At 50.2% G+C, this 19,203-nt stretch overlaps 2 non-coding genes across 2 annotated transcripts; one reads left to right on the top strand and one right to left on the bottom strand.

Moving 5' to 3' along the window:
* Window positions 1–2,495: 2,495 nt before the first annotated feature.
* On the bottom strand, window positions 2,496–2,568 carry TRNAF-GAA (transfer RNA phenylalanine (anticodon GAA)). Its single transcript has one exon. It is a non-coding gene; the product is annotated as a tRNA-Phe (tRNA).
* A 10,141-nt stretch (window positions 2,569–12,709) lies between these two features.
* On the top strand, window positions 12,710–12,791 carry TRNAS-AGA (transfer RNA serine (anticodon AGA)). Its single transcript has one exon. It is a non-coding gene; the product is annotated as a tRNA-Ser (tRNA).
* The last annotated feature ends 6,412 nt before the right edge of the window (window positions 12,792–19,203 follow it).

The raw sequence follows: 19,203 nt of genomic DNA, 5'->3' as shown, positions 1-19,203 counted from the left end.
TGCCACCACCAAACTTTATCTGGGTTCCTGAAAAGACGTAGTTTGGAAATGTCTTTTCCCCCAAAATCCTCCCAACCCTTGCACGCCACTTCCTGGGGAAGGTTTGGTAAAAATCCTCACCAATTTGCATAGGTGACCACAGACCCAAACCCTTGGATCTTAAGAACAATGAAAAAAAGCATTCAGTTCTTGAAAAGAAGAATTTTAATAGAAGTAACAGTAAAAAAGAACTAACAATAAAAAGAATCACCTCTGTAAAATCAGGCTGGTAAATACATTACAGGGTAATTAGATTCAAAACATAGAGTATCCCTCTATGCAAAACCTTAAGTTACAAAAAGACACACAGACAGGAATATCCATTCTATTCAGCACATCTTATTTTCTCAGCCATTTAAAGAAATCATAATCTAACGCATATCTAGCTCTATTACTGACTAAGTTCTAAGACTGCATTCCTGTTCTGTCCCCGGCAAAAGCATCATACAGACAGACCCTTTGTTTTTCCCTCCCCCCAGCTTTTGAAAGCATCTTGTCTCCTCATTGGTCATTTTGGTCAGGTGCCAGCGAGGTTATCCTAGCTTCATGTGTGAACATGTGACTTGCCCACGTGACTCCAAACACTATCTTGTCACCTGTAATTTTCACTAGCTGTGCTGAGGGCTTTGTTTGAAACAATGGGTTTCCCACCACATGGCAGAAGATATAAAAGGCCCTGGAAACCCCTTCATTTTGCCTCTTTCCTGCTGAAACCTCTGGAATATGGACTATCCATATGGGAGCATTCTAACAAAGGGACTGAGGTCCTTCCAATGATTTGGAAGCAGCCAGAGACTTGACTTAAGCCAGCAGTTTATTTAATCACTGCTACAAAGCCTGAACCAAGAACTTTGCAATTCCTGTATGAATTTGATTCCTCTATTCAATTTTAACTCTCACCTTTCTTTCTTTCCTTTTATGAATAAACTTTTAGATTGTAGATACTAAAGGATTGGCAACAGCATGATTTGTGGGTAAGATCTAAGTTATATATTGACCTGGGTGTGTGGCTGGTCCTTTGGGATCAGAAGAACCTTTTATTTGAAGAGATTGGTTTTAAAGGACCACTCATCTCTAAGTCTAGTGTTTTCGGTGGTAATACAAGAACTGGAATGCCGGAGGAAACTGCTTTCATAACTTCTTGTTAGCCAGTGTGGTGAAACAGAAGTTTGCTTTTGTTGCTGGTTTGAAATATCCTATGGGGGATTAGCCACCAGTCTTGGGGTGTATCCAGTGATGAGCTGCCAAAATCTTAACAACGGGTTCCCTCCTCACCCCATGAGGGGGTCGTTGCCCACCCCCACCCCCCAGGACTCCTGCCCCATCCAATCCCCCTGCATTCCTTGATGCCCCCCCAGGACCCTTGCCCCATCCATCCCCCTCCCCTGTCTCCCCCAGAACCAGGCAGGAGGGTCTTGTGGGCCACTGTAGAGGGAGCCCACCCCACCCCTAAGAGCCAGAGGGACCTGCCTGGGGGCGAGGTGGGGAGTCCCGGCAGGGCTTACCTGGGGCAGCTCCCAGGAAGCATCCGGCAGGTCTCTCTGGCTCCTCGGGGTGGGGGAGCATAGCTGGGGGGGAGCAGGGGGAGCGGCCGCTCCCCCCACTGATCACATCAAAAGTGGTGCCTTAGGCACCGACTCCGTGGGTGCGCCAGGGCTGGAGCACCCACGGGGAGAATTTGGTGGGTGCAGAGCACCCACCGGCAGCTCCCCGCCCCACCCCCAGTTCACCTCCGCTCTGCCTCCGCCCCTGAATGCACCGCCCCGCTCTGCTTCTCTGCCTCCCCCTGCTCCCTGTGAATCAGCTGTTCGGCAGGAAGCCAGGGAGGGCTGAGAAGCAGGCCGTGGCTTCATACTTAGGCCCAGGGAGGTGGAGGTGAGCTGGGATGAGGAGCAGTTCCCCTGCACGCCCCCCCCACGTTACCTGCTGTGGCACGGGCGGCCCTCCTTGCGCCCCCCCACCCCAGCTCACCTCCGCCTCCCTGGGCCTGAGCGCGAAGCTGCCGCCTGCTTCTCAGCCCCCCGGCTTCCCGCGCGAACAGCTGATTCGAGGGAAGCCGGGGTGGGGGGGTCGGAGAAGCAGAGCGGGGCAGCGCGTTCAGGGGAGGAGGCAGAGGCAGAGGTGAGCTGGGGCCAGGGGTGGGGCGGGGAGCTGCCGGTGACTTTTATGAAAAATACCTGTGATTAAATCGTCACCTTACTCATTGTCAGTGAAATAAATTGAAACACTTCCACCTGCAAGTGGATTTAGCTCAGGACCTTCAGAGTCAGCAGCTGTTACACCCCCCACTGAGCTCTCTGTCAGGTGTCCCAGTGCTGGAAGCCTCCTGTTTACATCCTAAGATAGCACTTTTGCACCGGGGGGCTGATATTTTGGACTGGACACTGTAGCAGGGAAAGGTGCTGCTGTGCTCCAGAAAACAAGCCACCTCTGCACCAAAGAGGGAGCAAAGGACCTGCCAAAGCCCAGGATTGAACCAGGGACCTTTAGATCTTCAGTCTAACGCTCTCCCAACTGAGCTACTTCAGCAGCTGCATGGCTCCCCTTTGGCCTGCTGCTGCTCTGTCCGGGATATTTTGTCAGCCTTGGCACACAGAAAGGACGTCGTTGTGAGAGGCCCATGAAGGCAAGGTGCACTTTTGCCTGCCTTGCTCAGCTTGACTTGCTGCCTCACCCCATTCCTGCCTTACTTCCCGGGTTGACCTGGTGGCAGAAGTGGACTGAGGGCCAGTGGTGCAGGGAGGAAGTTGAGCTGGAGCCTGAGCTAGACTAGACCCTGGTGGCGAGAGTCTGGCCACCACTTGCCACCCCACCCTGTTGTCCTGGCTTCCCCTGTCTCCTGTTGGGGCTTCCCCCCGTAAACCACCCTGCCCCAACCAGCCCTAGGCTAGCTGGGCTCCCTTGGTCCCTTGGTCACCCCAGTTGGTGCTGAGCACCCCTCTTCTTCCCCCTGGTGCTCCAGCCCCAGAGCACCCACAGAGTTGGGGCCTCTGGCCAGATTAGGATCAGCTGCCTCGGGGTGAATCTGGAGTCACCCCCTAAGTGTGGGGCCAGCCTGAGTCCCGCAGAGCTGCCAACCGGGATCCACCTAAGCCAAGCGCCGCCCGGCTGCACCCCAAACCTCTGACTGCCCCGCCCTCCCACCCCAATCCCTCCCACCCCAAAACCCCTCCTGGAGCCTGCGCCCCACAACCCCCCTGCTACCAAACCCCTCCCCATCCTCAGTGCCCCGCACTCAACCTCCTCCCTCCTCCCCCATTCTCAGCACCCTGCCCCTGACCTCCTCCTCCCCCTGTCCTCAGCACCCCTCCCCCAACCTCCTCCTACCCCCGCCACACTCAGCGTCCCTCCCCCAACTTCCTCCTCCTCTCCCCACCATCCTCAGCACCCCGCCCCCGACCTCCTCCTCCCCTGAACTTTAAAGACTGGGTAGGGAGAGATGTAATTGAATAGAGCTTTGAAATGCAAGTCTGCATTGTTAGAGGTAGAAGAGTAGAGTAGAGTAGCTCAGGTCTTGTGATGTAAGCAAACAAGTCTTGTCTAGGGCCAGAGCTTTGATTCAAAGATCAAAAAAGGAATATTAACATTTAGGAAGACTCTTGAGTGACATAGTATTATTGTCTATGTCTCTTTGAAGGTTGTGATCACCTGTATCTGAACTATTTAATGGATAAATTATCCTGTGCTAGTTGCCATGATCTTTGGAAGAAGGAAAGTTAAGCCAATTGTTTTCTCAGACAGGAAATGTATAAAAACCTTGGGACATGATCCTTCTTCATCTCAGATCTGCTTTGGGTTTCAAGAGGGGGAAACCCTGAGCCATAAGGACTGAGATCCCCAGTCATTGACTGGAGTCACCCTGAATATGGACATTGGACTGTAACCTGTGGACTATTTCTAAAAGGACTTTTGGCGACTACAAGCTCATCTCTGCTGTGGGTCTGAACCTCAAGAATTGAACTCAAGTCTGTCTGTGTATTGATCTTTTAACCAATTCTCTCTCTTTTCTTTTTTAATAAATTTTAGTTAGTTAACAAGAATTGACTGTAAGCGTGTATTTGGGGAAAGATCTGAGTTCTCATTTGACCTGGGTCTGGGGCTTGGTCCTTTGGGGTCAGGAGAACGTTTTCTTTTGTGTGATGAAAGAAGATTTTCAGAATTGATCATCATATGCTTGACATGTGTGTCTGGATGGAGGCCTGAGGCTGGGCACCTTAAGGGAACTGCATTATTTGGACTTCTGAGTAACCAGGGAGGTGCTAAAGCAGCTCTTTTGGGCTGGCTGGGTAAATCTAACTATTGGAATATCCACCAGTGTTTGGGGTTTGTCTGCCGTGGTCTGTTTGCAGTTTACCCTGATTGAGTGACCTCAGCTGGCTCTCACAGGCAGCACCGTCACAGCTGGGTGTGGGTGTTAATCTTTTCCTGTCTCGTCTGTGCTGGGCTCACAAAGGCTTTTTGCTCCCTTGGGGTGGGGCCTGGTGTCCTGGTTTGGGAGCCCTGTGGATGCGATGGGGTGTCTGGAATGGGGCGTGTGTGATTCCCACGGTGCCCCTTCCCCTCTGCCTGCGGAGCTGAGGACAGATAGGTCTGGGAAGCAGAGCAGGAGCTTTGGGATGGAGAAGAACAATATGAAGATGGCATCTAAGATGAGGCCAGGTGACTTCTGTGGAGGGAAACATGCTGGACAATGCCAAGGATTCGGGAGACACCCAGGTGTGAGCCCAGGGTGCAGGGAGAGCTGGGGGAGGGTGTCTGTGTTATACTAATAAAATAAGACTAACAGGATCTTGTAAAAGGGACAAGGCAAAATGCCACATTTATTGTAAATATAATAAAAATATAGAAAACACACACAGCTATGTCACTACATATTCCTTACTTATCTACAGATACATTCATACATTGAGTCATACAAGTTCTGCATAGAGGTTATAGTGACCAGCCTAGACGTTGCCCGTGACAGAGCACTGGCCAGGTGGCCTGGACACAAGAATGGAGCCAAGTCCGTGTCAGATGCGCATCCAATGCTCCTGGAGGGTGGTGGCAGAACCAGAGACTGAAAGTTCTCAGTTCTCAGAGTTCATTTTTATAGGAATTTAGTCCTATGCCAGCCGCGCCAGTTAAGGGCTTTCCGCGGTTGTTGTTACAAAAAGTGCCAATCTCCATTACAAAGTATCGGTTTACAGAGTAGAGTCAATTGAGCAGAACCAATTGAGCAAGTCAAGTCAATTGAGTGGTTTGCGTTCATAAGCTTTGTCATAAATATAAAGGGAAGGGTAAACCCCTTTAAAATCCCTCCTGGCCAGAGGAAAAACCCTTTCACCTGTAAAGGGTTAAGAAGCTAGGATAACCTCGCTGGCACCTGACTAAAATGACCAATGAGGAGACAAGATACTTTCAAAGCTGGAGGGGGGGAGAAACAAAGGGTCTGGGTCTGCCTGTGTGATGCTTTTGCCGGGGACAGAACAGGAATGGAGTCTTTGAACTTAGTAAGTAATCTAGCTAGCTATGCGTTAGATTCTGATTTCTTTAAATGGCTGAGAAAATAAGCTGTGCTGAATGGAATGGATATTCCTGTTTTTGTGTCTTTTTGTAACTTAAGGTTTTGCCTAGAGGGATTCTCTATGTTTTGAGTCTAATTACCCTGTAAGGTATTTACCATCCTGATTTTACAGAGGTGATTCTTTTTACTTTTTCTTCTATTAAAATTCTTCTTTTAAGAAACTGAATGCTTTTTCATTGTTCTTAAGATTCAAGGGTTTGGGTCTGTGGTCACCTATGCAAATTGGTGAGGATTTTTATCAAACCTTCCCCAGAAAAAAGGGGGTAAGATTTGGGAGGATTTTGGGGGGAAAGACGTTTCCAAAGAAACTCTTTCCCAATAACTGGTGTTAGACGTTTGGTGGTGGCAGCGAAAGTCCAAGGGCAAAAGGTAAAATAGTTTGTACCTTGGGGAAGTTTTAACCTAAGCTGGTAAAAGTAAGCTTAGGAGGTTCTCATGCAGGTCCCCACATCTGTACCCTAGCATTCAGAGTGGGGAAGGAACCTTGACAAGCGTCAATCTCAATTACAAGCAAGCAAAAGTATCAACTCAGAGAGAGTATCCAGTCTGTATCTGCAAAAAGAACAGGAGGACTTGTGGCACCTTAGAGACTAACCAATTTATTTGAGCATAAGCTTTCATGAGCTACAGCTCACTGCATCGGATGAAGTGAGCTGTAGCTGAAGAAAGCCTATGCTCAAATAAATTTATTAGTCTCTAAGGTGCCACAGGTCCTCCTTTTCTTTTTTCAGAGAGAGTAGTGTCAATTGAGCGGTTTGTGTTGTAAGGTGCCCATGTCAATTACAAAGCATCGCTTAGAGTTAATTAATGGCTTACAAGGTACTTAGAGTCAATTGACAGTTTGCAAGCTTTAACACAGACACTGTAAGCAGCTATGGAGAGCTGCAAATCAATATTGCAGAATTACAATTATTTCAAATTACAAATATTAAAAATATGCCTATACAAAATATGCCTACAGCATGGCCCTGGCACTCCTTTCTTCAGGTGCCATGTGGGAAAGAGGAAAAGTGTGGCAGCAAGTACAAACTTGTGGGCATCAGGTGAAGCGGCGAGAATCCCAACCACCAGGTCAAACCACAGGACTGCAGGCATCAGTAGCCAGTTCTAGAGCCCCAACCCATTGCAGCCATCCCACCCAAAAACCTGGCTCCAGAGGGCAGGAGTCACCCAGTAGAAGGTAAACAACTCACTCTTGCACAGCCAGAGACAGGGAAGGTGGGGAGTTTGAGCTCCGGGGATTTACCACAAGGTCCCACTGCGATTTGAACTCAGCTTGCAGGATTCAGAGTCCTGAGTGCTGACCATTACACCATGGGACCAGCTTCTGCTGCCTTCTCTGGCCATCAGTGACCCTCACGGGGCTGGCTTGTGTAAGGGGACTGTTGGTCCTTTACTAAAACTTTGTGGGGTTTTTTGGTTGGCTAGTTCCCAGTCTCAATAGAAAGGGGAAAGGTCAATGGGAAATCAGGACCCTGAGCGTGACAGTGCCCTGGGGCAATGGTCACCAAGTGGTAGGGAACAAGTGAGAATTGGTTAATGGAGAAAAATTCCTGGTGAAAATTGGCAAAGCTGTGGATATTTTGAAAAGTTACAGTGAATTTACACATGAAGATACAAACAGAGAGACAAACACACAGAGAGAAAGAGAAAATCACACAGTGCACAGGCCCACACAGACATAAACAAAAACCACACACACACACACACACGCACAAAGCCATACACACATAAGGGAAAGCCACTCAAAACATACAAAGAACAAATCCACACCAAAAAAACACAGAAAAAGCACACAACAAGAAAACACAAAATCCACATACCAAAAGAATACTAAGCAAAAAACAATATGCATGCAAAAATCATAGAATCATAGAATCATAGAATACCAGGGTTGGAAGGGACCTCAGGAGGTCATCTAGTCCAACCCCCTGCTCAAAGCAGGACCAATCCCCAATCAAATCATCCCAGCCAGGGCTTTGTCAAGCCTGACCTTAAAAACTTCTAAGGAAGGAGATTCTACCACCTCCCTAGGTAACGCATTCCAGTGTTTCACCACCCTCCTAGTGAAAAAGTTTTTCCTAATATCCAACCTAAACCTCCCCCATTGCAACTTGAGACCATTACACCTTGTCCTGTCCTCTTCTACCACTGAGAATAGTCTAGAACCATCCTCTCTGGAACCACCTCTCAGGTAGTTGAAAGCAGCTATCAAATCCCCCCTCATTCTTCTCTTCCGCAGACTAAACAATCCCAGTTCACTCAGCCTCTCCTCATAAGTCATGTGTTCCAGACCCCTAATCATTTTTGTTGCCCTTCGCTGGACTCTCTCCAATTTATCCACATCCTTCTTGTAGTGTGGGGCCCAAAACTGGACATAGTACTCCAGATGAGGCCTCACCAATGTCGAATAGAAGGGAACGATCACGTCCCTCAATCTGCTGGCTATGCCCCTACTTATACATCCCAAAATGCCATTGGCCTTCTTGGCAACAAGGGGACACTGCTGACTCATATCCAGCTCCTCTTCCACTGTAACCTCTAGGTCCTTTTCCGCAGAACTGCTGCTTAGCCATTTGGTCCCTAGTCTGTAGCTGTGCATTGGGTTCTTCCATCCTAAGTGTAGGACCCTGCACTTCTCCTTATTGAACCTCATCAGATTTCTTTTGGCCCAATCCTCCAATCTGTCTAGGTCCCTCTGTATCCTAACCCTGCCCTCCAGCGTATCTACCACTCCTCCCAGTTTAGTATCATCCACAAATTTGCTGAGAGTGCAATCCACACCATCCTCCAGATCATTTATGAAGATATTGAACAAAACCGGCCCCAGGACCGACCCTTGGGGCACTCCACTTGACACCAGCTGCCAACTAGACATGGAGCCATTGATCACTACCCGTTAAGCCCGACAATCTAGCCAACTTTCTACCCACCTTATAGTGCATTCATCCAGCCCATACTTCTTTAACTTGCTGACAAGAATACTGTGGGAGACCGTGTCAAAAGCTTTGCTAAAATCAAGAAACAATACATCCACTGCTTTCCCTTCATCCACATAACCAGTAATCTCATCATAGAAGGCGATTAGATTAGTCAGGCATGACCTACCCTTGGTGAATCCATGCTGACTGTTCCTGATCACTTTCCTCTCGTGTAGGTGCTTCAAATCATACACACATGCACACAAAACTGGGCAAGGCATTCACAAAAATCACCCAGGACTCACATGCACATCAACACGACAGACACAAAACATACCAACATACAGAAGTCAGGCAGGGTTTGAGTCTCACAGCCAGGAGGCTGTGCACACAGGTGATTTGGGGAGCAAAGATTGAAGGGGAGTAAGGGGGTGAAGAATCACAGGATGGGCAGCGCTCTGGGCTCTGCTTGACCCCTCCTGACACAGGCGGCTGGTGGAGAGCGGAGCCTTGTAGATGTGTGAATCTGCCCTGCACTCGGTAAAGGAAAGGACCTCGGTGTCTGCTGGGCTGGAATTGTATTTTCCGCAGGGCAAAATGATTGGCAGAAGCCATCTGCTTACAGAAAACCAGTACTCTAGCTGGGGTTTGAACTCACAACTGCAGCATTGCTCTATTAGTCCTGTGCACTAAGCCATTGCACCACTGGAGCCCACATTTAGGGGCTTGTCTCTTTAGTTCATGGATGGATGTGTTGGCAGGGGTTGCATTATTAAAACAAATCCATAGGAAAGGCTGCAGGACAGCACCAACAGAGGTGGGGAGCCTCCTTCTATCTGATTGAGCTGGTTCCCACCTTCTCCTGCTGAGGGAAAGGTTGGTGCTTTGAGCCCACCCGGTGCTGGAACTTCTCCTGGGTGAGGTTAACGAGACTCTGAAGAAGCGAAGGGAAGACTTTTCTATTGCGGCCGATCTCCATCTGTCTCCTGTGGCCCTTCAGGCTCTCTGCTCCCCTGTTGGGGCGATGCAGAGGCAAGTCCCGACCTGGGTGAGTCACGGAGAGGCTGTGTCCCATGCCGTGTGTGTGTGGGAGAGGGGTAGGGCAGGGTTGGGTGGGCTCCAGGAGAAAAGGTTGGGTGTGACAGTGTGTGGGGGAGGGGGAAGGGTGTGTTTCTTAGGATATAAATGAGGGCAAACACAGGGGTAGTGACAGTGAAGCCCCGGGTCTGAGTGTTATGACTCTGTGTGGTGCTGTCATTCACCTTCCCCTCCTGTGGTCTCAGCTGTCATTGAATCCAGCATTTTTTCACCTGTCATCGTCCCAGAGGTGTCACACATGCCTCAAATACAGAGTGTCCCTCTTGGACACGCGAGGACTGGAGCGGATTTCAGCTGCGGGACAGCTCTGCTGGGTTTTCTACATTCACGAAGGGAACTACTGAGTGTTTATATTCATTTCAAGCATCCCCATTCAGCAGACTCCTGAACACACTGGAGATGGGTCCGGAAATTGATTTTCAGTTGAAAAAGTTTTTAAAGGGAGCGCTTGGATTTGAACTGGGAACCCATTGCCCTGTAAGCAACTATTCAACCAGTGAGCTACACTCTCAATAAAGACTGCCCTGTATAGCCTAGAGCAGGAACGGCTTTGAACCTGGGGGTTAGTAAACTTTATCTCTACACAAACCCCATGGCTTACAAGATCTCCATACCCGCCCTGTGTCACCAGAGCACAACAACAACTTTCCTTGGAGCACACACTGCTCCCCAGCTCTGTGCCCTTCCATCTCCCCAGCATTGCTCCAATCCCTTAAAGCAGGGTCTCAAACTCACTTTACCTTAGGGCCAGTGCCAATCCTCAAATTCTCCCAGTGGGCCAATAATGTCATTTATGCCACCCAGAACCCACTCCCCAAAACTGCACCCCCCAAAAAACTCCACCCCCCCACCTGCCTAAGGCTCTGGGAGGGAGTTTGGGTGGGAGAAGAGGTCTGGGGTAGGCGACTGGGGTGCGGGATCTGGAAGGGACTTTGGGTGCAGAAGGGGTGAGAGGTTGGGCTCTGGGAGGCAGTTTGGGTGGGAGAGGGGGGTCTGGGGTGCAGGCTCTGGGATGCAGTTCGGGTCCTGGGTGCAGGATCCAGACTGGGGCAGGGGGTGGGGGTGCAGGAGGAGGGGGTGGGGGTGCAGGCTCTGGGAGGGTGTTTGGGGTCGGGAGGGGGTGTGTGGGAAGGGGGTTCAGGTTCTGGGAGGGAGTTTGGAGGCTCGGGGGGTGTGCGGAGGAAGGGGGTGCAGGCTCTGGGAGGGAGTTTGGAGGCTGGGGGATGTGATGCAGGCTCTGGGAGAGAGTTGGGGATGTGAGGGGGGTATGTGGGGTGGGGATGCAGACTCTGGGAGGGGGTTGGAGGTGCGGTGCTTACCTGGGGCTCCAAGGTGGGGGGGAGCTTCCGGTCCCTGTTGGCCGTAGGCATCACCCCCACAGTGCCCCATTGGCTGCAGGGGGGCTCAGAGAGGGGCAGCACATGCAGGCACAGCCCCCCACCCACCCACCCCGGGGCCACAGGGAGGGGCTGGCAGCCACTGGAGTGAGCAGGAAGACGCCACTCAGCTCCGCTGCGCTGCCGGGGCCCCTGGAGTCGGGGGGCGGGGGGAGTGTCTGGGGGCAGCAGGTGGGGCCAAGGGAGAGACCTGGTGCCAAAACTGCTAAAGCCCTGCAGGCCACTTTCGGGAGGTTCACGGGCCACAAATGTCCCAGAGGCTGGGAGTTTGAGACCCCTGATATAATTGCTTCAGCCTTGTAGTTTCCCAAGTCCAAAAGTAAACATCTCTTCAAATCCAAGGGAGTAGAGATCAGTCAATGTTCAGAGTTGTCCCACGTGAAAGCACCACATTGTGGTTCATGCTGGCCCCATCGTGTGGCCATCACCTTTCCCTCCTCTCCCTTAAAAGTTTTGGTATTTTGCATAGAAACTTTCTTCCCTCAGGAGAGATCTCGGAACCAGGGCTGCCAGCCAGACAAATACCTTTAAGAGGGGGTGTCCCTCTCCCAGTCAAAAAATGATCTCCCACCTTCAGTTCAGTGACAGCCTGAATTGTTCCTTATCCCACCAGAGCCGGAGGATTGAAAGCAACAACATCAAACCCCTGTGTAGCTCACAGGAATGAACACAAACACTCCCTGGTATCTGAAGAGATGTTTCGTTTTACCCTTGGTCAACCGCAAGGCTAAAGGGAAAGGCGGTGGCCCCAGATATAAAGAGTGAAACACGACACATCATAGCTATGCCCACAGTGACTGCAAAATCTTTTTACATACTTCTTATTACCTCAGTGTATTGTTTTCTCTGGAGTCTAGACCTTGACTGTACCTTGACCAAGAAATTTGGATCTTGATAAAAAGAATCGACTACCCCTAGTTAAGGCCATGGACTTGACACCCACCGGGGTGTCCTACACAGGTACCAGTACTCACAGCAATGGCCCCCTTTTAGCCATAGTTTTTAATCAGGGCAATAAATTGAAACAAACCCCTGTTAAATCATTTCTCAGCCTGAGCCCTTCACCCACATTCCGTAGGGCATTGGGCCACCATGTGGATGTTTCATTTCCCTCCTCAATTTCACACAGAGACACAATTTCCTTTGCACAGATCCATGAACAGCAACACCTCCCTGTGTCTCTTGTCTGAGCCAGGGCACTCAATTCCAGTGAACCCTTCTCTCCTGCAATGGCAATGGTCAGACAGAGGGAAGTGGCCACCTGCGTCCCTGTCGGGGAGAAATTGGCTCGGCTCTTTCTTTATGCTGCTGTTGTTAGTCCATGAAAAATCAAGGATGGAATGCAAGGCTGAGTTCACGCACCAATCCCATGAAAAGTTTCCATGCCCCAGAGAAAACCTGACCCCTGCTATTGGAATGATGTGCTGGAGATTTGAATAGGAAAGGGACTGTCTGCTTGTCAACGTGGGGAATGAACAATGATCTACAGTAATTTCGTTAACACAAACACACTCCCATCGTGCTGCAGCCGGAAGGGAAATGGGCAGGAATTCTCGCTGTTCAGCCATGGACACACTTACACTAATGCCCAGCCGTGAGTGTGCTGGGGGAGCTGGTCTGAGCAAACAATTTGAAGTGACAATTCTGTGAGAACTGAATCATAGTGTAGTGGAGCAGCTGTACATCCAGTAGTTGTGGCCGAGTGGTTAAGGCGATGGACTAGAAATCCATTGGGGTCGCCCCGCGCAGGTTCAAATCCTGCCAACTACGGAAGCTCTGGGCTGTTATTATTACTGTAGTCTTAGTGCCTGAGCATCCACAGTGTGAACTGGAGCCAGAGCTGGTCTCTTTGGCTGTCTACACTTAAAATGTTGCCGTGACACTTCTCTAGCACCTTGGGTAGACAGTCACTACGCTGACTGGAGGGGTTTTCCCATCCCTGTAATAGCTACAGGGACAGAACAATTCTTCCTTTTATTTAGCGCTATCTAACCAGGGCTTAGGTCAGCTTAACTGTATTGATTTGGGGGTGTGGATTTTTCACACCCTGAGACACGTAGCTCTGCCAGTTAAGTGCCCAGCGTGCACCAGCCCTTAGATCCCTCTTAGGATTTCCATGCAGGCACTGACCTGTGAGAGGAAAAGATCAACTCACAAACATGGAGACTGAATTCCCCAAATTTAAGCTCTCTGCACTTTTGAGAAAGTCACAAAATTCAATTCATTCCTGCTAGGACAGAGGAAAAAATGTGACACTAAGTTTTTGGCTTGATTAAATAAAGTTAAGGGTTTAATTACTACGGTAAAAATATGTACGGATTCCTCTAAATAACACCATAACTTGAAATAGAAACAGAGACAAATCTTGTCAGTGAAGACTAATTTAACAAATGATCTTCCCATTATTAATTTCCACTGTGCCCCCACTGCAGGTCTGGGCCCCTCCGGTGTAACTGCTCTGCATTCATCTTCCCATTAGAATTGGTTTTGAACATTCCCAACTTCGGAAAATTGTGCAATTCAGAATTTGAATAGTGACCCCGGCTCCTTCCTGCACCTGCTCTACATCAGATCTAAAATCATTATTCAGTCTGAGATACGATTACAGCATCCACAACCCCAGCATCACATCTCTTGAAATCGCTTGGTCCTTATATTTTACCAGCCACAGAACTAAAGGGATTTGAAATAAATCCCTGTTCAGAGTCAATGAGGAGTGAGGGATCTTGGGGCTTTTCATTTCTTAACCTCTGGCACCATCACTTGGCCGTTTCAGTTTACTCTTTATAACAGTGATCACCACCCGTCGATTGTGATCGACTGGTCGATCCTGGAGCCTCAGCCAGTTGATCCCGATCTCTGGGCCGCTAAATGTCCAGCAGTGCAGCGGGGCTCAGAGGCTGCCTGCCTGCTGTGGCCCCGGGCCCCTCCCAGACCCGGCTGGCTGCTGGCACATCTTTGGAGCCCATGGGGAAAGTGGGGAGGGGGGGTGAGGCAGCTCCACGTGCTGCCCCCGCCCCCAGAACTGTCCCCGCAGCTCCCATTGGCTTGGAACTGGCCAATGGGAGCTGTAGGGGCAACGTTGTAGGTGCGGGCAGAAAATGGAGACCAGCTGCCCCCCTCCCTCCCAGGGGCCGCACACACAGACGTGCCAGCAGCCAGCTCCTGACTGGGAGCCACCTATGGTAAGCACCTCCCAGCCAGAGCCTGCACCCCAACCCCCAGCCCAGAGCTGCCTCCAAACCCTGTAACCCCTCATGCACCCCAACACTCAGCCTCAGCTCGACAGCCTCCTGGGCAGAGATGTAGGTGGGGGGAAAGCAGCAGCAGCCCCTCCCTGTTGCTCCTGGATGCACTGCTGTCAAGGTTCCTTCCCCACTCTGAACTCTAGGGCACAGATGTGGGGACCTGCATGAAAACCTCCTAAGCTTACTTTTACCAGCTTAGGTTAAAACTTCCCCAAGGTACAAAATTATTTTACCCTTGGATTTCCACTGCCACCACCAAACTTTATCTGGGTTTACTGGGAAACGTGGTTTGGACACGTCTTTCCCCCCAAAATCCTCCCAACCCTTGCACCCCACTTCCTGAGGAAGGCTTGGTAAAAATCCTCACAAATTTACATAGGTGACCACAGACCCAAACCCTTGGATCTTAGAACAATGAAAAAGGATTCAGTTTTCTTACAAGAAGACTTTTAATAGAAGTAAAGGAATCACCTCTGTAAAATCAGGATGGTAAATACCTTACAGGGTAATTAGATTCAAAACATAGAGAATCCCTCAAGGCAAAACCTTAAGTCACAAAAAAGACACACAGACAGGAATAGTCATTCTATTCAGCACAGCTCTTCTCTCAGCCATTTAAACAAATCATAATCTAACACATAGCTAGCTCGATTACTTACTAAGTTCTAAGACGCCATTCCTGTTCTGTCTCCGGCAAAAGCATCACACAGACAGACACAGACCCTTTGTTTTTCTCCCTCCTCCCAGCTTTTGAAAGTCTCTTGTCTCCTCATTGGTCATTTTGGTCAGGTGCCAGCGAGGTTACCTTTAGCTTCTTAACCCTTTAGAGGTGAGAGGATTTTTCCTCTAGCCAGGAGGGATTTTAAAGGGGTTTACCCTTCCCTTTATATTCATGACAGTGTGTCTCCTGGCTCATCAGGGAAGCGCGGCCATGCTGAGTCCCGGCCGCAGTCTGGTCTGCCCCAGCTGATGGAGCGCAGAGCCACGCGAGTCAATGGCAGGTCGAGTTGGGAGCCTCGGCTCTTTCCCCTGACAGCCACACAGAGCTGCCCAGAGCTGCCAGCATCCCGAGAGCCTCCCTCGTGTTCTCCTGCAGCAGCCACCTGCTGGTGCAGGTGGGAGAAGGGGACAAGGAAGCACGGCTGTCTCAGGCCAGGACAGGAGTCCTCACCACACGCAGGCCTCTTGCCTTCAGCCCAGGCAGCCAGAGGTGCCGGGGAGCTCCCTGGCAGGCCCCCGCCTCAGCCACCTCTGGCCTCATGGCCTAGGCTCTTGGGGCTCTGCTGGTCGCTGCCTCGCATGAAGGCCCAGAGCAAAAAGAAACAAGTGCATCCCTAGCAGAGGATGGTTTCGATCCACCAACCTCTGGGTTATGGGCCCAGCACACTGCCGCTCCGCCACTCTGCTGGGTCTTCACCCACAGCCCCCAGCATCTGGATTTAGGGGCAGATTAACCTTTGTGGGACCTGGTGCCAAACATATTTGTGGGCCCCTATGTCATCATTGTGGGCTCTGAGCATGGGCCTGGTGTGGCAGGGCCATTGGTACCCTAGTGTACCTGGTACTGAATCTCAGAGACATTTTTCATTTTGATCACACACCTCAACATGACTATGTGCATTGCCATACATAGCTCCCTCAGCCCCCAGTTCTTGTCATTGAGCTCTACCATGTGGGTTTACCAGTGTCCACAGTGAGCAGATCTTTCAGAGTGATCAGGGAAGCTCCCACAGATTTATCTCCTTCCTCATTCAGACCTTCAATAGCCACGTCTCCAGTGCCACCCCATGTCACCAGTCACTGTGTGTGGTCCCACTCTCAGCTCAAAGTTCCAAAGCCAGCAGATACCTGGTCAGTTCTGACTAATCCCCTCCCCAGCGCCCATCCTGCCATTGGAGCAAGCCTCTTGCAAAGACCATTTCCCCAAAGTGAGGACTTAGCCCTTGGGAATCTGAAGACACAGCCTTTCTCCCTCTGCTCCCATCTGCATGCTAATCTACTGCCTGGTCACCACCACCTCTGCCCATGCTTGTTTCCTTTCTACTTTGGACATGCTCCCCAACCAGCTGGGACTATTCTCCCACTGCAAGCCTGACCTGCTTCCTCTTTCCCTGCTCCCCTTGACATTCCTTTCCTATGGGTGACCTCTGTTCCTTGAGGTTAATTCCAGTTTCTTTATCTGCTCTAGCTTTATGGCCCCCAATAGTCACAGAGCCACCTGCAGCTTCTCTGACTATAGCCATGGGGCCAATTGCCAGAGGCCAGCCTGAGATAGCTGCAGCTACTAGTCAAGGGAGGGGTGGCAATTCCAAGGCTGAGCATGCTTGAACCTAGCAACGGCGGCACTAGGTCCTCTAAATCCTCAGCACTGGCCCTAGGCAGCTGCAGACTCTGCAGTTAAGGGCTTCCCTCCTCTAGTCCATGGCTTTAAGTAGCTGAGATGCCCATCATAGAATCATAGAATCATAGAATCATAGAATATCAGGGTTGGAAGGGACCCCAGAAGGTCATCTAGTCCAACTCCCTGCTCGAAGCAGGACCAATTCCCAGTTAAATCATCCCAGCCAGGGCTTTGTCAAGCCTGACCTTAAAAACCTCTAAGGAAGGAGATTCTACCACCTCCCTAGGTAACGCATTCCAGTGTTTCACCACCCTCCTAGTGAAAAAGTTTTTCCTAATATCCAATCTAAACCTCCCCCATTGCAACTTGAGACCATTACTCCTCGTTCTGTCATCTGCTACCATTGAGAACAGTCTAGAGCCATCCTCTTTGGAACCCCCTTTCAGGTAGTTGAAAGCAGCTATCAAATCCCCCCTCATTCTTCTCTTCTGCAGACTAAACAATCCCAGCTCCCTCAGCCTCTCCTCAGAAGTCATGTGCTCTAGACCCCTAATCATTTTTGTTGCCCTTCGCTGGACTCTCTCCAATTTATCCACATCCTTCTTGTAGTGTGGGGCCCAAAACTGGACACAGTACTCCAGATGAGGCCTCACCAGTGTCGAATAGAGGGGAACGATCACGTCCCTCGATCTGCTCGCTATGCCCCTACTTATACATCCCAAAATGCCATTGGCCTTCTTGGCAACAAGGGCACACTGCTGACTCATATCCAGCTTCTCGTCCACTGTCACCCCTAGGTCCTTTTCCGCAGAACTGCTGCCTAGCCATTTGGTCCCTAGTCTGTAGCGGTGCATTGGATTCTTCCATCCTAAGTGTAGGACCCTGCACTTCTCCTTATTGAACCTCATCAGATTTCTTTTGGCCCAATCCTCCAATTTGTCTAGGTCCTTCTGTATCCTATCCCTCCCCTCCAGCGTATCTACCACTCCTCCCAGTTTAGTATCATCCGCAAATTTGCTGAGAGTGCAATCCACACCATCCTCCAGATCATTTATGAAGATATTGAACAAAACCGGCCCCAGGACTGACCCCTGGGGCACTCCACTTGACACCGGCTGCCAACTAGACATGGAGCCATTGATCACTACCCGTTGAGTCCGACAATCTAGCCAGCTTTCTACCCACCTTATAGTGCATTCATCCAGCCCATACTTCCTTAACTTGCTGACAAGAATACTGTGGGAGACCGTGTCAAAAGCTTTGCTAAAGTCAAGAAACAATACATCCACTGCTTTCCCTTCATCCACAGAACCAGTAATCTCATCATAAAAGGCGATTAGATTAGTCAGGCACGACCTTCCCTTGGTGAATCCATGCTGACTGTTCCTGATCACTTTCCTCTCATGTAAGTGCTTCAGGATTGATTCTTTGAGGACCTGCTCCGTGATTTTTCCAGGGACTGAGGTGAGGCTGACTGGCCTGTAGTTCCCAGGATCCTCCTTCTTCCCTTTTTTAAAGATTGGCACTACATTAGCCTTTTTCCAGTCATCCGGGACTTCCCCCGTTCGCCACGAGTTTTCAAAGATAATGGCCAAGGGCTCTGCAATCACAGCCGCCAATTCCTTCAGCACTCTCGGATGCAACTCGTCCGGCCCCATGGACTTGTGCACGTCCAGCTTTTCTAAATAGTCCCTAACCACCTCTATCTCCACAGAGGGCTGGCCATCTCTTCCCCATTTTGTGATGCCCAGCGCAGCAGTCTGGGAGCTGACCTTGTTAGTGAAAACAGAGGCAAAAAAAGCATTGAGTACATTAGCTTTTTCCACATCCTCTGTCACTAGGTTGCCTCCCTCATTCAGTAAGGGGCCCACACTTTCCTTGGCTTTCTTCTTGTTGCCAACATACCTGAAGAAACCCTTCTTGTTACTCTTGACATCTCTTGCTAGCTGCAGCTCCAGGTGCGATTTGGCCCTCCTGATATCTTTCCTACATGCCCGAGCAATATTTTTATACTCTTCCCTGGTCATATGTCCAACCTTCCACTTCTTGTAAGCTTCTTTTTTATGTTTAAGATCCGCTAGGATTTCACCATTAAGCCAAGCTGGTCGCTTGCCATGTTTACTATTTTTTCGACTCATCGGGATGGTTTGTCCCTGTAACCTCAACAGGGATTCCTTGAAATACAGCCAGCTCTCCTGGACTCCCTTCCCCTTCATGTTAGTCCCCCAGGGGATCCTGGCCATCTGTTCCCTGAGGGAGTCGAAGTCTGCTTTCCTGAAGTCCAGGGTCCGTATCCTGCTGCTTACCTTTCTTCCCTGCGTCAGGATCCTGAACTCAACCAACTCATGGTCACTGCCTCCCAGATTCCCATCCACTTTTGCTTCCCCCACTAATTCTACCCGGCTTGTGAGCAGCAGGTCAAGAAAAGCGCCCCCCCTAGTTGGCTCCCCTAGCACTTGCGCCAGGAAATTGTCCCCTACGCTTTCCAAAAACTTCCTGGATTGTCTATGCACCGCTGTATTGCTCTCCCAGCAGATATCAGGAAAATTAAAGTCACCCATGAGAATCAGGGCATGCGATCTAGTAGCTTCCG

This window comes from Natator depressus, chromosome 22, assembly GCF_965152275.1.
Source record: "Natator depressus isolate rNatDep1 chromosome 22, rNatDep2.hap1, whole genome shotgun sequence".
Classification (NCBI taxonomy): Eukaryota; Metazoa; Chordata; order Testudines; family Cheloniidae; genus Natator; species Natator depressus.
Note: the sequence above shows the minus strand (reverse complement) of the source record. Positions and strands in the feature narration are given on the sequence as shown.